Source organism: Tachyglossus aculeatus, chromosome X1 (assembly GCF_015852505.1).
Source record: "Tachyglossus aculeatus isolate mTacAcu1 chromosome X1, mTacAcu1.pri, whole genome shotgun sequence".
NCBI lineage: Eukaryota > Metazoa > Chordata > Mammalia > Monotremata > Tachyglossidae > Tachyglossus > Tachyglossus aculeatus.
This window is the reverse complement of record NC_052101.1, coordinates 8881060-8900830: the sequence shown is the minus strand read 5'-3', so window position 1 is coordinate 8900830 and position 19771 is coordinate 8881060. Positions and strand designations below refer to the sequence as shown.

The 19771-nt window shown below is 41.8% G+C and overlaps 1 protein-coding gene across 1 annotated transcript in view; it reads right to left on the bottom strand.

Moving 5' to 3' along the window:
• The window catches only part of DLGAP2 (DLG associated protein 2), a 547078-nt gene that overhangs the window by 215940 nt on the left and 311367 nt on the right, over positions 1-19771 (bottom strand). The gene's annotated exons all lie outside the window — the stretch shown is intronic.

Below are 19771 nucleotides of genomic sequence, written 5' to 3'. Positions count from 1 at the left end.
GCTTCCTTGCTGGCCTCCCAGCCTCCTGCCTCTCCCTATTCCAGTCCACAAATCACTCTGCTGCCCGGACCATTTTTCTACAAAAACGTTTAGGACATGTTTCCCTACTCCTCAAAAAGCTCCAACGGTTGCCCTTCGACCTCCGCATCAAACATAAACTCCTCATCACTGCTTTTAAAGCAATCACCTTGCCCCCTCCTACCTCACCTTACTACTCTCCTACTGTGACCCAGGTGACACACTACACTCCTCTGGGGCTAACCTTCTCACAGTACCTTGATCTCATCTATCTCACCACCAAACCCTCTCCCACATCCAGCGTCCTACCTAGAAAGCCCTCCCTCCTCAAATCGACAATTACTCTTCCTCCATTTAAAGTTTTATTAAAGGCACACCTGTTTGAAGTTCTCCCCAAGTCCCCCTTTCCTCTTCCCCCACTCCCTTCTGCATCACCTTGACTTGCTCCCCTCCCAGTCCCACAGCACTTATGTACATATCTGTTATGTATTTATTTCTATTAATGTCTGTCTCCCCCACATCAAGACTTTAGGTGTGTTGTGGGCAGGGAATGTGTCTGTTTATTCTTGTATTGTACACTCCAAAGCACTCAGTATAGTGCTCTGCACACAGCAAGTGCTCAATAAATACAACTTAAATATATTATATTTATCCCAGTGTTTAGTTAGAGTGCCTGGAACATAATAAGTGCTCAACAAGTACTGCAAAAAAACAAATCCCCTCCCCGACCCCCCCAAAAATCTTGACTTTTACAGTCAGTTCTCTTCTACAGCAGTGTGATTTCTAGATGTTTAGCCTAATTTCTAACTCATGAACAAGTACTTTTCACTGTGAGCCCACTGTTCTGTAGGGACTGTCTCTATATGTTGCCAACTTGTACTTCCCAAGCACTTAGTACAGTGCTCTGCACACAGTAAGTGCTCAATAAATACGATTGATTGATTGTGAAAGTGTCATATTAACACTTACTGGTATTGACCTCAGAGGATAGCACAGATTCATTCATTCATTCATTCATATTTACAAAGGAACTCCAGGAAAAAATTAACATCTTGATCAAATTTCCCAAGTTGTGTAACCAGATTGTACAGTTAACATCAATGTTATAAATTGGCTAAAATCTCCTCACAACCCCTCTTTGTAATTTTAAGTTTTTGCTGGAGGTTAATTTTCAAACTGTATTTTCCAAGCACTTAGTACAGTGCTCTGCACATAGTAGGAGCTCAATAAATACAATTAAATTGAATTTAATTGAATTTCAGAATCTGAATAAACAAAGAGAATCGTGGGCCTTTACTGATTTTTTTTCAGTTAGACCTTCCTAACTGTCAGTTTTAACAAAGAAATATGATTTCTACATTTTTTAATTCTATTTTCCTGTTTCTGGACAAACAACAGGTGTTTGAAAACCACAGGCCATACCTTAATGAATTTTAGCTCCTGGTTATTTTAGGATTATTTACAACAGTACACCAGCACTGAGGCAGCAATCATTCATTGGAAAAAAAATGTAACTTTTTAAGGTGTTTTTTTTTTCTTCCATCAGCCCTGTTTTTCCAAAATGGGTTATTTCCTTGTTTGCATTGCCGTAATCCTGAACTGCACATTCAGGAAAATGGGAATTAACTCAATCAATCAATTGAATCAAATCAATTCATCTTTAGGGGAAAAAAAAATCTCATTTTCCATGTGCATCTATCCTCACTACAAACTGCAAGGAAGAATGGATCTGAATGGATTTGGATCTGTGGGGGTCCATAAATTCTGGATCTGCTTCTATTTTCCATCTGTACCCACTCCCTTGGAGAACTCATTCGCTCCCATGACTTCAACTACAATCTCTGTGCAGATGAATCCCAAGTTTGCATCCCCAGCCCCGATCTCTCTTCCTTTTTCATCTTGTATCTACTCCTGCGTTCAAGACATCTCCACTTGGATGCCCTCCCATCACCTCTAACTTAACATATCCAAAACAGAACTCCTTATCTTCCCACCCAAATGCTGTCCTCTCCCGGACTTTCCCATCACTGTAGATGGCACCACCATCCTTCCCATCTCACAAGCCCACAACCCTTGACTCATCTCTCCCATTCAACCCACATATTCAATCCATTTCTAAATCCTGTAGGTCCCACCTTCACAACATCGCTAAAATCTATCCATTCCTCTCCATCCAAACTGCTACCAAATTAATACAATCACTCATCCTATCCTGCTTGGATTACTGCATCAGCTTCTTTGCTGACCTCCCAGCCTCCTGTCTCCCTTCTGGGTCATCCTGACTTGCTCCCTTTGTTCTTCCCCCTCTCAGCCCCACAGCATTTATGTACATACCTGTAATTGTATTTATTTCCATTTATGTCTGTCTCTCTCTCCTCCCCCCTCCCCCAGCAATAAGCTCATTGTGGTCAGGGAATGTGGCTGTTTATTGTTGTACTGTACTTTCTCAAGTGCTCAGCACACAGTAAGCATTCAGTAAACATGATTGAATGAACTCAAATGAAGGTTACTGAAAAAGAAGCAAAAAGGCAGAATCTTACCTCTGGAGATTTATCAGATCTCTTTAGCAGTGCTCGGGTTCTTAAAAATTGTGAAACCAGGAAAAACAATAAGGAGCCAAGCTATTCCACATCTCTGCTTTGTGCAAGCACCAAGTGAATTCTTTGCTAAACTGATTTGTCTCTTTAAAAGAATACTTATGTTAAAGTAGCCCGGTTTTAGGTCAGGAATTGAGGCATTTTCACAATATACTGCAGCAAGATAAATAATTATTTCAGCTTCATTTGCACGGGACACTTTATTCCACAAATTTTCCTCCCTGTTCATTTACTCTGCATGTGGTCTGTTTTCTCCTAAGGTTGTATTTTAGGAAGACATTCTATACCGCAGAAGAAGTTTGAGGGTGAAGTGGGGCAAAGTTCTGTCCTCTTTTGCTATTTCTCAATGGCAAAGCAGTGTAGCACAGAAAGCTCCGTAAGAATATTTTATGTGCCCACAACGAGCTTACAGTCCAGAGGGTGGGGAAGAGAGAACTGAAGGCATTGGCTAGAAATTTGGGTTAATCTGGTAAGAAAATGGGAAGCCACTGGAGGCTTCTGAGGAGAGGATCCATCAGTACTCTAAATGTTATTTTAGAAAGATAAATCAACTGGCCAATCAAGGTTCCTCTAGACTGCAAACTCCTGAGGGCAGGGAATGTGTCTACCAAGTCTGTTGTATTGTACTCTCCCAAGTGCTTACTAAAGTGCTCTGCACACAGAAAGGAGATCGATAAATATCGATTGATTAACTGATTGTTACCAGTGGTCTTGAGGTCACTGGTCACTCAGACCATCAGTTGAAGAATAAATCATCAATCGTATTTCATCATCAATCGTATTTATTGAGCTCTTACTATGTGCAGAGCACATAGCCTCAAATATTAGCCTCAAGACAGTGCCCCAAACATACAAGCATGGCATAGTGGATAGAGCACGGGCCTGGGAATCAGAAAGGTCATGGGTTCTAATCCCGGCTCTACTGCTTGTCTACTGTGTGACCTTGGACAATTCACTTCACCTATCTGCGCCTCAGTTACCTCATCTGGAAAATGGGGATTGAGACTGTGAACCACACCTGGGACAGGGAATGTGTCCAACCTGATTTGCTTGTATCCACCCCGGCACTTACTACAGTGCCTGCCACATAGAAGGCACATAATAATAATAATAATGATAATGATAATAATAATAATAATAATAATAATAATAATAATAATAATAATACTTGTTAAGTGCTTACTATGTACCAGGCACTGTACTAAGTACTGGGTGGATACAAACAAACCAGGTTGGACATAGTCCGTGTCCCATGTAGGGCTCACAGTCTCAATCCCCATTTTCCAGAGGAGGTAACTGAGGTACAGGGAAGTGAAGCGACTTGCCTGGGGTCACAGAGCAGACAAGTAGTAGAGCAAGGATTAGGACCCCTGGCCTTCTGACCCCCAGGTTGATGCTCTATCCACAGTTCCATTCTGCTTTGCCAAATGCTGCTTAACAATACCACAATTATTAGGAGCAGGACAGATAACTGGGTCATCTCTGGAACTGCTCATTCCTAGAAAGGGAAACAGACTCTTTCCAACTCCAAAAGGGAAGAAACTCTTGCTCCATCCAAAGGATCTCTCAAAAAGGGGTCCATGCACACCATCCTCCTCAGAAGACAGGAGGAACTCGCGCATCATGAAAAACTCGAAGGCCTGGAATCTGAAGGATGGAGATTTGGGTTTCTTAGGATAAAAAAGTCACTAGCCTTCTCTGCAAAAGTACGCGTCTTACCAGAGTTATGCCAGGATGGTGCAGTTATGTGGAATCGGTTGGACGCTTTAATAAAGGGGGTTTGTCGTGAGCCATGAGCCTGGCTTGTAATTATTTTGCTTTTGGCTACCAAATTAGACAAATAATCTCCTGTTACTCAAGCAGGTCAGTGGAAGCAGACACAATCTGACAGGATGGATAGACTACAGAATGAACTAGGGAGGGGATTCTTGAGGAAGAGAAACAGTAAGGAGGCTACTGCAGCAATCCAACAGGATTCTCTGCTTGGTCCAGTGGCTATAGCACAGGCCTGGGTTCGAATCCTGGCTTTGCTCCTTGTCTGCTCTGTGACCATGGGAAAGGGACTGTGTCCAACCTGAATATAATGATAATAATAATAATTATCGCATATGTTAAGCTCCAACTATGTGCCAGGCACTGTACTAAGCGTGGGGTGCCCACAAGCAAATTGGGTTGGGTACGGTCCCTGTTTCCTCACAGGGCTCACAGTCTTAATCCCCATTTTACAGATGAGGTAACTGAAGCACAGGGAAGTGAAGTGCCTTGCCCAAGGCCACAGAGCAGACAAGTGGCAGGGTCAGGATTAGAACCCATGACCTTTTGACTCCCAGGCCTGGGCTCTATCCATTATACCATGCTGCATTTATCCCAGGGCTTAATTCGGTGTCTGGTACATAGTAAATGCTTAGAACAGTGCCAGTGCTTAGAACAGTGCTTTGCACATAGTAAGCACTTAATAAATGTCATTCAAAAATGCTTAAAATGCCACAATTTTATCATTAATAATAATAATAATATAATAATAATAATAATAAAATGATAGAAAAGCAGCCTGGACTAGAGGAAAGAGCACTGGGCTGAGAGTCAGAAGACCTGGTTTCTAATCCCAGCTCCACCACTTATCTTAAGTGGTCATGATTTAAGAGAAGCAGCATGACTCAGGGGAAAGAGTGTGGGCTTGGGAGTCAGGGGTCTTGGGTTCGAATTCTGGCTCTGCCACTTGTCAGCTGTGTGACCTTGGGCAAGCCACTTAACTTCTCTGTGCCTCAGTTACCTCATCTGGAAAAGGGGGATTAAGACTGTGAGCCCCACAGGGGACAACCTGATCACTTTGTATCCCCCCCAGTGCTTAGAACAGTGCTTCGCACATAGTAAGTGCTTAACAAATACCATTATCATTATTATTATCTCCTGTTTGACTTTAAGCAAGTCATTTAACTTTTCTGGGCTTTGGTTCTCTCATCTGTACATGTATATATGTTTGTACATATTTATTATTCTATTTATTTATTTATTTTACTTGTAAATATTTATTCTATTTATTTTATTTTGTTTATATGTTTTGTTTCGTTGTCTGTCTCCCCCTTCTAGACTGTGAGCCCGCTGTTGGGTAGGGACTGTCTCTATATGTTGCCAACTTGTACTTCCCAAGGGCTTAGTACAGTGCTCTGCACACAGTAAGTGCTCAATAAATACGATTGAATGAATGAATGAATGAATACTTGTCTCCTGCCTACTTAATACGAATAATATCATTTATTAAGCGCTTACTATGTGCAAAGCACTGTTCTGAGCGCTGAGAATATACGCCCCTCAAGGGACCTAATTATCTTGTATCTACCCCAGTGCTTACTACAGTGCTTGGCACATAGTAAGCACTTAACAAATACCAGAAGCAGCATGGCCTAGTGGCTAGAGCACAGGCCTGGGAGACAGAAGGTCATGGGTTCTAATCCCAACTCCCCCACTTGTCTGTTGTGTGGCCTTGTGACTGTACCCAACTCAATTTGCTTGTAAGCACCCCACACTTATTACAGAAAAGCAGCTTGGCTCAGTGGAAAGAGCCCGGGCTTGGGAGTCAGAGGTCATGGGTTCTAATCCCAGCTCTGCCACTTATCAGCTGTGTGACTTTGGGCAAGTCACTTAACTTCTCTGTGCCTCAGTTCCTTCATCTGGAAAATGGGGATTAAAACTATAAACTCCCTGTGAGACAACCTGATTACCTTGTATCTCCCCCAGCTCGTAGAACAGTGCTTGGCACATAGTAAGTACTTAACAAATACCAAAATTATTAAATTATCATTATTACAGTCCCTGGCACATAGGAAGTGCTTAACAAATACCATAATAATAAATACCATAATTATTACTATTCAGACCAGGATTTGAACCAGGCTGGAGTTGGTAAGAGAGAAGAGGAAGAAATGGAACTGTAAAATACTGTTGAGGCAGAAATAGCATGATTTAGCGATTTAGAGTGCTCATTCATTCATTCAATAGTATTTTTTGAATGCTTCCTGTGTGCACAGCATTATACTAAGCTCTTGGAAAGTAAACTACAGCAATAGAGAGAGACAGCCCCTGACCATTATGGCCTTACAGTCTAGAGCTGGGGGAGGCAGACATCAAAACACGTCAACAGGCATCAATATAAATAAATGGAATTATAGATATATACATATATACATAAGTGCAGTGGGGCAGGGAAGCTGGGGGAGTATGCAGGGAAAGTTAATTTCCTTCAGTGGCAGGAAATTATATGAGAGGATAAAGTACGTGGAAACAATTCTTTTCCTCAAATGTTCACCAACTTAGAGAAACATTGGTTTTACTTGCATGCGTTACAAGCTAGAGGGAAAATGGAGCTGGCAAATAACCTTTTTCTTATAATAATAACAATAATGATGGCATTAATTAAGCGCTTACTATGTGCAAAGCACTGTTCTAAGCGCTGGGGAGGTTACAAGGTGATCAGGTTGTCCCACAGGGGGCTCACAGTCTTAATCCCCATTTTACAGATGAGGCAACTGAGGCCCAGAGAAGTTAAGTGACTTGCCCAAAGTCACACAGCTGACAATTGGCAGAGCCGGGATTTGAACCCATGACCTCTGACTCCAAAGCCCATGCTCTTTCCACTGAGCCCTGCTGCTTCTGTTATGAGTTGGCTCTTTATAGTCTCTGATCTTTCTTGGCCTGAATGATGCTTTCTTGAAAGCATCCAGTTGGCAGATAAATAATTTATTATCAATTAGTTACGCTTCTGCAGTTTAACACCTTGGAGTAAAAATATGGAAACATTTATGAGTTCAAAGAGTTATCATGCATGAATTTAGACAGAGATCATTTACCCCCTTAAAAGTACGTAGAAAAGCGTCATGCAATCGCTACTAGTTACTCCCTTCAGGTCGTTAACTTAATTTTATTTCTCCACACATCTTTCCTTTCCAGTTAGTGAAGACAGTTAAGTTCCAATAAGGAATAATAGTCTATGTTTCACAGGGTCAGTAGTTAAACTGTGGCCATACATTCAGCACCTGAGTCCCTTCGTCAAGCTCGGTGAAACAAGAAATCTATTATTCTTTGCTCACCTGAAACTTTTTGCTTCCTTTATGTACATAAACAAATGAAAACTACTTCTCTGGGCCACCTAAAAACAATAATTTACATAGTACTTAATGAACCTGATCCTTTCATTAAGAAGACGATAATTGGCTCATTTTGGGGAAGTGATTCAACACTCAGCTCTGTAGCACATTTTGCACATATCTTCCATTCATTGAATCATATTTATTGAGCGTTAATTGTGTGCAGAGCACTGTACTAAGCACTTGGGAAGTACAAGTCGGCAACATATGGAGACGGCCCCTACCCAACAACGGGCCAAGGCTCTCAAATGGTGCCCTCTGCTAGATTGTAAACATCATGAAGGCAGGAAAAATAGTTCATTAAGAACTACAGTACTCTCCCAAATGCTTAGTTCAATAGCCACTTAATATTTGTCCCCACGAAAGTGGTGTATAAGGTGATCGCTGAAAAAATAAGGAAAGCAACCCTTTCTGATGGTTTTTCAGGGCTCAAAAACTGTAAAATGATAGCAATTTTTTTAAATGACATTTGTTAAGTGCTTACTATGTGTCAAATACCACAGCATGGCTCAGTGGAAGGAGCACGGGCTTTGGAGTCAGAGGTCGTGGGTTCAAGTCAGCCAATTGTCAGCTGTGTGACTTTGGGCAAGTCACTTGATTTCTCTGTGCCTCAGTTCCCTCATCTGTAAAATGGGGATTAAAACTGTGAGCCCCCATGGGACAACCTGATCACCTTGTAACCCCCCCCCCAGTGCTTAGAACAGTGCTTTGCACATAGTAAGCACCTAATAAATGCCATCATTATTATTATTATTAAATACCATTCAAAGTGCTGGGGTAGATACAAGCTAATCAAATTGGACTCAGTCCCTTTCCCACATGCTGCTCACAATTTTAATCCCCACTTTACAGATGAGGTGACTGAGGTACATTGAAATTAAGTGACTTGTCCAAGGTCACACAGCAGTCAAGTGGTGGAACCGGGATTAGAACTCAGATCCTTCTGACTCTCAGGCCAGTGCTCTATCCACTAGGCCATGGTAGAACCTTTGTTATAGTGGGAAGCATGATGATCAAGATATTCCGCTGAACGGGGAATCCAAAGACTTGAGTGCTCTTTCTAGCTCTCTCACTAATTTGTGGGTGACCTTGGGTAATTCATTTTACTTCTTGGCACCCACATTTTCCTATCTGCAGTGAGTGGATTTTTCCTCATTAAAGTCCTCAAATAAAAATCCTTGAGTGAACCCATGAGCATGCGACCCAGTGCTGAGAACTCTATGAAGGAAGTTAAAGAAGATAAGGTAATAATCATAATGACTCCTGCGATATTAATTAATTCAATCATAGCCATTCATTCATTCAATAGTATTTATTGAGCACTTACTGTGTGCAGAGCACTGTACTAAACAGTGTGGTTCAGTGGAAAGAGCACAGGCTTTGGAGTCGGAGGTCAGAGGGCAGTTGTGTGACTTTGGGCAAGTCACAACTTCTCTGTGCCTCAGTTACCTCATCTGTAATATGGGGATTAAGACAGTGAGCCCCCCCGTGGGACAACCCGATCACTTTGTAACTTCCCCACCACTTAGAACAGTGCTTTACACACAGTAAGCACTTAATAAATGCCATCATTATTATTATTATTACTGTACAATAATAAACAGTGACATTTCCTGCCCGCAACAAGCTTACAGTTTAGAGAGGGGGGAGACAGACATCAGTACAAATAAATAAATGACAGATATAGACATAAGTGGTGTGGGGCTGGGAGGGGGGAAGAACAAAAGGAGCAAGTCCTTCATGCTCCAATATTGATGGGCTTCAATAATTATTGAATAATTATTATTCAATTATTATTCAATAATTATTTGAAGGCAGGGAGAGTAATTGTGGGAGGAAGAAGGGCATTCCAGGCCAGAGGCAGGATTTAGGCCAGAGGTTGGCAGCGAGACAGGTGTAATCGAGGCACAGTGAGAAGGTTAACGCTACAAGGAGTAAAGAGTATGGGCTGGGTTATGGAATAAGATAAGTCAGGTGAGGTAGGTGGCAGCAAGGTGAAGGACTGCTTTAAAGTCAATGGTGAGGAGATTTTATTTGATGCAGAGATGGATTGGCAATCCCTGGAGTTTTTGGAGTAGCGGAGTGTCATGTCCTGAACAGTTTTGTAGAAAAATGATCCGGGCAGCAGAGTGAAGTATGAATTGGAGTGGGGAAAGACAGGAGGAAGGGAGGTCAGCAAGGAGACTATCACAGTAATCCAGGCAGGATAAGACAAGTGACTGTATTAATGTGGTAGCAGTTTGGATGGAGAGGAAAGGGTGGATTCTAGTGATGTTGTGCAGGTTGCAGTGACAGGATTTAGTGACAGATTGAATATGTGGGTTGAATGACAGACGGAAGTCAAGGATAACATCTCAGTTATGAGGTTGTGAGAAGGGAAGGATGGATGTGCCGTCTACAGTGATGGGAAAGTCAAGGGGAGGACAGGGTTTGGATGGGAACATAAGGAGCTCTGTTTTGGATGTGTTAAACTTGAGGTGATGGTAGGACATCCAAGAGGAGATGTCTTGAAGGCAGGCGATGCGAGACTGGAAAGAGGGAGAGAGATAAGGGCTGAAGGTATAGATTTGGGCATCATCCGTACAGAGGTTATAGTTGAAATCATGGGAGTGAACGCATTGTCCAAAGGAGTGGGTGTAGATGAAGAATAGAAGGGGACCCAAAACTGAACCTTGAGGGACTCCCACAGTTAGAGGGTGGGAGGCAGAGGAGGAGCCGATGAAGGAGACCTTGAATGAACGGCCACAGAGATAGGAGGAGAACGAGGAGAGGACAGAATCAGTGAAGCCAAGGTTGGATATGGTTTCCAGGTGAAGGGGGTGGTCCACAGTGTCGAAGGCAGCTGAGAGGTTGAGGAGGATTAGGATGGAGTAGAGGCTGTTGAATTTGACATGAAGGAGATCATCATATTCTCCCTCCCATCCCTATAGCCCATACATATAAGTCTGTATATATTTGTAATTTATTTATTTATTTATCTATTTATTTATATTAATTTCTGTCTCCCTCTCTAGACTGTGAGCTCATTGTGGGCAGAAATGTGTGTATTTGTTGTTATAATTTACTCTCCCAAGAGCTTAGTACATTGCTTTGCACATAAAAAATGCTCAATAAATACAACTGACTGACTAAATGAATGAAGGAATGAATGAATAAATTGGTGAACTTTGAGAGGAGTGGAGTGAAGGCGATAGAAGCCAGATTGGAGGTGGGGTCAAGGAGAGAATTGGAGGAAAGGAATTTGAAACAGCTGGTATAGACAACTCGCTCAGGAAGAGTTGGAGAGGAATGGGAGGAGGTGGGGTGATACCTGGAGGGATCCGTGGGGCCAAGGGAGGGCTTTTTTTAGGATAGGGGAGACATGGGCATATTTGAAAGTGGTGGGGAAGAAGCCATCAGAGAGCGAGAAGTTGAAGATGGCTGTTCAGGAGTGAAGCAGGGAGGGGGCGAAAGTTTTTTTAAGTTGCGAAGGAATGGGGCTGGATACGCAGATGGAGGGGGTGGCTTTTGAGAGGAGGCAGGAAACGTCCTTTAGAGATACTGCTGGAAAAGACAGGAGAGTTGAAGAGGGGACCAGAAGGGGAAGGGGCTGAGGAGGGGCATTGGTGATTTTAGGGAGCTCACACCTGATGGTGTCCATTTTCTTAATAAAGTAGGTGGCTAGCTCATAGTGGGCAAGGCCAGGGGGAAGCAGGGGGACAGGGGCCCTGAGGATGGATACTTTTTAAGCTCTTATTATGTGGGAAGAAGCACTGCATTAAGAGCAGGGATAAACACAAAATATTCAGGTTGGACACAGTCCCTGTCCCACATGGAGCGCACAGTCAAAAAGGGAGGGTTAACAGGTATTGAATCCTCATTTTACACCATGATGAAACTGAGGCACAGCAAAGTTCAGGGATTTGCCCAAGGTCACACAGCAGACAAGTGGCTGAGCCAGGCCTAGAACCTGCTCCTCTGACTCCCGGGCCTGTGTTCCTTCCACTTTAGAACTTACACTTTTTTAATAGGCAGCCCTATGACCGATCTTTAGTAGGCCCTATGGAGCGATAAAACATTTCGTCTTGGGCTTTGCGTTCTTGGCAAGTGCTAAAAAAATGGATGAATTTATTATGCATCAGAAGATAGAGTCAATGTACCTGAATGAACATTTGAAATTTGCAATTAGCTTGGTCCTTCTACTAATCGCTGCTTCCTCTTGAGAAAATTTAGGCTAACGACACTTTTGTACCGTGAGCTGTTTTGATGTTGCGTGTGTAATTGGAAGAAAGGAAGTTGTTTCCAATGAAATGTGTTTTCACTCGTGTCTCTAGAATACATAACATTTTATTTTTGCAGGTATTTAGGAGAGTTTTCCTCCAAATTAGCAGATGTTGCACAATCTAAAAACTTTAGTCTTGAAAAAAAAAAGATTTAAAAGATCTTACCAGATCACATGAGTCCAAGTTAAGGAATGGTGTAACTAAAAACTGCTCACTGAATAATGATCATGCAACAATTGCTTGTTTCCTCAAATTTGCATAATAACATAGGCAGATTTTCAATTAGGAACTGGACTGAAACCATTAGTTCAATTCTTCTAGGCTACCCAACAGCTGTCAGATGGTAATAGCCTCCAGTTATTACCAACTTGGGTCAAATTCAACCTGCCACTGAATTTTTAATGGATGGAGTAGACTCCTCTGTTTATGGCTTTAAAATATGAAGGTGAAAGTCAAGTCTGAGAGCCCATTGGGTAGGGACTGTATCTATTTGTTGCTGAATTGTACTTTCCAAGTGCTTAGTACAGTGCTCTGCACACAGTAAGCACTCAATAAATATGAATGAATGAATGAATGAATGTCTAGTGATGAATTTGGGAGCTGAAGGAGGAATGACGGGTCCAAGCCAACCTTATAGAGAAGATTAGAACGGCTACTTTTGACATACATTTTCTCCAGATTCCCTCACTTTTATCCACAGCATAATGTTGCCTGATAATGGTGAGCATAAAGTCCTGAAGAGCAATGACATTATAGTTCCCCATTTTATTAAATTCTTAATCTTTGATGTCATGTCCCACCTGATTCCTTGAGACCTCCATGCTTGGAGCCCAGTGATTAATCATGAGCAAAGAAATACAAAGGTGGTATTTATGAAGGGGGAAGATTACCTAGCGGCAAGTTCATGGCGCTGAGAAATAGGGGACCTGGGTTCTAGTTTTATCTCTGACATTCGCCAGCTATGTGACCTCAAGCAAGTCAGCCAACCTCTCTGTGCTTTAGTTTTCTCATCATAAAATTGGATAAAATGGCTGTTCTTCCTATAACTGACATTGTAGGACAGAGGATGTATACCGTCTGATCATTAGGGAAGCAGCGGGGCTTAGTGGAAAGAGCACAGGCTTGGGAGTCAGAGGACGTGGGTTTTAATCCCAGCTCCACCACTTGTAAACTGTGTGCCCTTGGGCAAGTCACTTAACTTCTCTGTGCCTCAGTTACCTCATCTGTAAAATGGGATTAGGACTGTGAACCTCACGTGGGAAAACCTGATTGCCTTGTCTCTATTCCAGCACTTAGAACCGTGCTTGGTACAGAGTAAGTGCTTAACAAATACCATCATAATAATTATTATTATTATCAATTATAATCATTAGCAATCTATTCCAGTACTTAGCATTTAATAAGCACTTAATACTTTATTTTTATTACTATTATTTTATTATTCATTTACTTATGAGAATAAATACATTACTTATTTATTTATTCATTTATGAGAAGCAGCGTGGCTCAGTGGAAAGAGCATGGGCTTTGGAGTCAGAGGTCATGGGTTCAAATCCTGGCTCTGTCACTTGTCAGCTGTGTGACTTTGGGCAAGTCACTTCACTTCTCTGGACCTCAGTTACCTCATCTGTAAAATGGGGATGAAGACTGTGAGCCCCCCGTGGGACAACCTGATCCCCTTGTAACCTCCCCAGTGCTTAGAACAGTGCTTTGCACATAGTAAGCACTTAATAAATGCCATTATCATTATTATTATTCAGATGAAGGAATATTACTTATAACAGAAGAATATTAATCAAATTAAATAATATCCAGTAGATGACCTGAGTATACGAATTATCTAGCAGCCTTGGAATCCATATTATTGTACTGAAGTTCCAGAAAGAATAACTTTTCTAAACAGATGTTCTCTCAGAGCATCTCTTCCCAATTGCAAACAGTTCACCTCAGAAGGAATGGTGGAAAGTGTCTAGTCTGAAACAGACTTGTGGCATAATAATAATAACAATAATAATTTTAAATACTATGTGCCAAACACGTTCTAGGCACTGGAATAGATTCAAGCTAATTAGGCCAGATAAAGTCCTTGTCCTTTATTGGACTCAAAGACTAAGTAGTGGGGAGAACAGGTATTTAATCCCCATTAAACTGAGGCACAGAGAAGCTAAGTGACTTCTCAAAGTCACAAAGCAGAGAAGTAGCAGAGCCAAGCCAGGTCCTCTGAGTTCTAATTAACCAGATAATAGTCAAATTTCACCATGTGCTCTGAAGACACAGCTTAATTGATTAGATTGTACAAAATGAAAACCATAAGACTGTTTTATCATTTCCAACTGTTTAAACTGGGGCTTTTCTCAGGTTCTGTCCAAACTGCAGTGTAAAACATCTTAGAATGGCATCATCATCAACAATAATGGTTTATTAAACTGCTTTTTTGAGCAAGGTATTATGCTTGAGGCTGAGGAGAACACATTAAATTCTCACCTAGCCCTTGCTTTCCCCATACATCCTGGCCATTTTTCTGTTAGGGAACTAAGGATATCAATTCCCTAAGCAGCGTGGCTTAGTGGAAAGAGCATGGGCTTGGGAGTCAGAGGACGTGGGTTCTAATCTTTGCTCCACCACTTGTCTGCTGTGTGACCTTGGACAAGTCACTTAATAATAATAATAATAATGTTGGCATTTGTTAAGCGCTTACTATGTGCAAAGCACTGTTCTAAGCGCTTGGGGGGATACAAAGTGATCAGGTTGTCCCACGTGGGGTTCACAGTCTTAATCCCCATTTTACAGATGAGGTAACTGAGGCTCAGAGAAGTTAAGTGACTTGCCCAAGGTCACACAGCAGACGTGTGGCGGATCCGGGATTCGAACCCATGACCTCGGACTCCAAAGCCCGTGCTCTTTCCACTGAGCCACGCTGCTTCTCTGTGCTTCAGTTACCTCATCTGTAAAATGAGGATTAAAAGTGGGAGCCCCACGTGGGACAACCTGATTACCCTGTATCCACCCCAGCACTTAGAGTAGTGCTTGGCATATAGTAAGTGCTTAATAAATGCCATAATAATAATAATAATTATTATTATTCCCCAAAAGGGAGCCAGCTGGGATACAGTCAGTCAATCAATCAATCACACTTATTGAGGGCTTACTGTGTGCAGATCACTGTACTAAGCGCTTGGGAGAGTACAAAATAACGATATAGCAGATGCATTCCCTGCCCACAACAAGCTTACAGTCTAGAAGGGGAGACGTACATTGACATAAATAAATTGTAGATATGTACATAAGTGCTGTGAGGCTGGGAGGGAGAAGGGGAGAGGAAGGGCATACTGCGTGTCATGGTGTCAGAGAAATGGTTTGCAGAAACTTAGAACCACAAAGGCAACAGTTTGCACCAACACAACTTTTAGAGAACCAGTGACATTAGGGAGAATAATCAAAGGTCCATGACTTTGGAGAGTTTCAATTTAATCGAATCTATCAGGATCTCGGCTCTTGCATTCTTCCAAAATGAACACGGAATGAAGGAGTTAGGAAATGCATTGGCAGCCGTTATAAAAGCAGGAGATTGAATACTTCAAGCATCCCGCTTTAAACTCAACCAGACATTAAAGTGCACCTAGGGTCTTGGGATAAACTGAATGAATTGGCATCTCTGTATTTTAAGAGAAATACCACACGGGTAATCTTTCCCCCTTTTTTTCTGTTCCTATTATCATTTAAATATTTTTAAATAGCTTTGGAACCCAATTCAATTTGTGACACAGAGATTCATTAAGAAATCCTGCAAATAAATAGACTGACAAGGATTTTAGGTGATAAGAGTAACTTACAAAGACCTAGGTAGCAAACAAAGAAAGAAAAAGGGATTTGTTTGGGATGTCATTTATGAAAAATGTGATAATAGGGCTACATTAATTTAAGAAATGAAGACAAATATAAGATGAAAATATTCATTCTGGGCTACGGAGGTGGTCACACTACTACATCTGAATGGGAAAATGAGAAAGAATATAAGGAAAATTGAGGCTAATTGAATTCTGATTAGTTGCAGTTAAATGAAGAAGAAAATGATTAATGTTGTTAAGTAAAGATTTCCTTTGTCATCTTCCATTAGTTCATGCTCTAAATACTAAATTATAGAGTTCTAGTATCTCTTCCCATGTGGGTAAATAAGATTAATACAGGAAACACAATCAACATCTTATTATTGATCTAGGGTTAGTTTACACTTTGAATGGTGAGTGACAGGGTGGAAAGGAGTGGATAGGGAGAGAGACTGGAAGCTTGTTATGATTTGTCCACTGATTCTGTTTCAAACAATCATATTTATTGAGCCCTTACTGTGTTCAGAGCACTGTACTAAGGGCTGAGAAAGTACAATATAACAGAGTTAGTAAACATGTTCCCTGCCTGCAATAAGCTTACATTTGTATTGGGCTCTCTCAAGTGCTTAGGATAAAGCTCTGCACAAAGTAAGCACTCGATAAATTCCATTGATTGAGAGAGCAGACTGTCATAATAATAATAATAATCATTATCATAATAATTGTAGTATTTGTTAAGAGCTTACTATGTACCAAGCACTGTACTAAGCCCTGGGGTGGATACAAGCAAATAGGATTGGACACAGTTCTGTCCTACATGGGGACTCACAGTCTTAACCCCCATTTTATAGATGAGGTAATTGAGGCCCAGAGAAGTAAAGTGACTTGCTGAGGGTCTGACAGCAGACAAGTGTACATATTTACTATTCTATTTATGTTGTTAACGATGTGCATTTAGCTTTAATTCTAGTTGTTCTGATGACTTGACACCCGACTACATGTTTTGTTTTGTTGTCTGTCTCCCCCTGCTAGAATGTGAGCCCATTGTTGGGTAGGGACCGTCTCTACATGTTGCCAACTTGTATTTCCCAAGTGCTTAGTACAGTGCTCTGCCCACAGTAAAGGCTCAATAAATACGATTGAATGAATGAATGAATGAATGAATGAATGAATGAAGTGGAGGAGCTGAGATAAGAATCAAGATCCTTCTGAGTTTCTGTCATGGGATCGGACAGGAGTCATTTGAACAGTGAGAACAACCGTTGGTCAGCGGGATGAGGACGAACTAGTTGTCAGAGATGTGGATGTGAGTAGAACCTTGCCGGGCTCAGGAATTTTCGACTTTAGCTGAGAAAGTTGCACATGAGACTTGCCCATTGGACGTAGTGAGTATCCGAAGCCTGTTTCATTCATTCAATCGTATTTATTGAGTGCTTACTGTGTGCAGAGCATTATGCTAAGCTAAGCTAAGCTATTGCCAAGCTAGCTCTCTTCCTCCCTTCAAGGCCCTACTGAGAGCTCACCTCCTCCAGGAGGCCTTCCCACACTGAGCCCTCTTCTTCCTCTCCCCCTCCTCCCCCTCTCCATCCCCCTCATCTTACCTCCTTCCCTGCCCCACAGCACATGTATATATGTATATATGTTTGTACATATGTATTACTCTATTTATTTATTTTACTTGTACATATCTATTCTATTTATTTGATTTTGTTAGTATGTTTGGTTTTGTTCTCTGTCTCCCCCTTTTAGACTGTGATCCCACTGTTGGGTAAGGACTGTCTCTAGATGTTGCCAACTTGTACTTCCCAAGCGCTTAGTACAGTTCTCTGCACACAGTAAGCACTCAATAAATACGATTGATTGATTATGATTGATTGATTGATTGATTGATTTTATTTGTACGTATTTATTCTTTTTATTTTATTTTGTTAATATGTTTTGTTTTGTTCTGTGTCTCCCCCTTCTAGACTGTGAGCCCACTGTTGGGTAGGGACCGTCTCTATATGTTGCCAACTTATAATTCCCAAGCGCTTAGTACAGTGCTCTGCACACAGTAAGTGCTCAATAAATACGATTGAATGAATGAATGAATGCAGAGCACTGTACTAAGCACTTGTTTCACTACATAGGCCCAGATCAATGCCAACCTCTGGTCGCTGTGCCCCTGGTGAGTCACCTCCTAGCCCCTTGGGCAACCACCATGTTTAGTCACCGTGTGGGTAACTACGGGTGACAGATCAACAACCACCCATCGAAGGGAAGGCCTATCAATCAATCAATCAATCGTATTTATTGAGTGCTTACTGTGTGCAGAGCACTGTACTAAGCGCTTGGGAAGTACAAGTTGGCAACATATAGAGATGGTCGCTACCCAACAGTGGGCTCACAGTCTCCCAGATGCCCAACCTGAAAGCCTCCAACCTCTCCCATCGGCCCACGTCCTCCCCCTGGCCTGGAATGGCCTCCCTCCGCACATCCGCCAAGCTAGCTCTCTTCCTCCCTTCAAGGCCCTACTGAGAGCTCACCTCCTCCAGGAGGCCTGCCCAGACTAATCCCCCTCCTTCCTCTCCCCCTCCCCCTTGCCTTACCTCCTTCCCCTCCCCACAGCACCTGTATATATGGACATTTGTATATTTGTATATATGTATACATATATGTGGAGAAGCAGCATGGCTCAGTGGAAACAGCCCGGGCTTTGGAGTCAGAGTTCACGGGTTCAAATCCCGGCTCTGCCAATTGTCAGCTGTGTGACTTTGGACAAGTCACTTAACTTCTCTGTGCCTCAGTTACCTCATCTGTAAAATGGGGATGAAGACTGTGAGCCCCCCGTGGCTCAACCTGATCGTCTTATAACCTCCCCAGTGCTTAGAACAGTGCTTTGCACATGGGAAGTGCTTAATAAATGCCATCATTATTATATCCTGTATATATGTATATATGTCTGTACATATTTATTACTCTATTTATTTTATTTGTACATATTTATTCTATTTATTTTATTTTGTTAATGTGTTTTGTTTTGTTCTCTGTATCCCCCTTCTAGACTGTGAGCCCACTGTTGGGTAGGGACCGTCTCTATATGTTGCCAACTTGTACTTCCCAAGCACTTAGTACAGTGCTCTGCACACTGTAAGTGCTCAATAAATACGACTGAATGAATGAATGTATATATGTTTGTACATATGTATTACTCTATTTAATTTGTACATATTTATTCTATTTATTTTACTTTGTTAATATGTTTTGTTTTGTTCTCAGTCTCCCCCTTCTAGACTGTGAGCCCACTGTTGGGTAGAGACCGTCTCTAGATGTTGCCAACTTGTAATTCCCAAGCACTTAGTACAGTGCTCTGCACACAGTAACACTCAATAAATACGATTGAATGAATGAATGAATGACTGGACCTAGTGAAGAGAGAACCAGCTTGGGAGTCAGAAGGACTCCCAGAAGGTTCTAATCCCGGCTCTGCCGCATGTCTGCTGTGTGACCTTGGGCAAGTCACCTCACTTCTCTTTTCTATTCTCTTTTCTATTTTCTCTTCTATTTTATTTTGTTAATATGTTTTGTTTTGTTCTCTGTCTCCCCCTTCTAGACAGTGAGCCCTCTGTTGGGTAGGGACCATCTCTATATGTTGCCAACTTGTACTTCCCAAGTGCTTAGTACAGTGCTCTGCACACAGTAAGCGCTCAATAAATATGATTGATTGATTGATTGATTGACTGATTCTTCATTGTCCTCAACTGTTACATGGGGATATCTGTTCTACTTCCTACTTAGACAATGAGCCCCATGCGGGACAATGACTGTGTCCAACCCATTAAACTTATATCTACACAATACTTAGAACAGTGTTTGACACATAGTAAGTGCTTAACAAATACCATAAAACAAACAAACAAGTAACAGGGCATGCCAATCCCTGC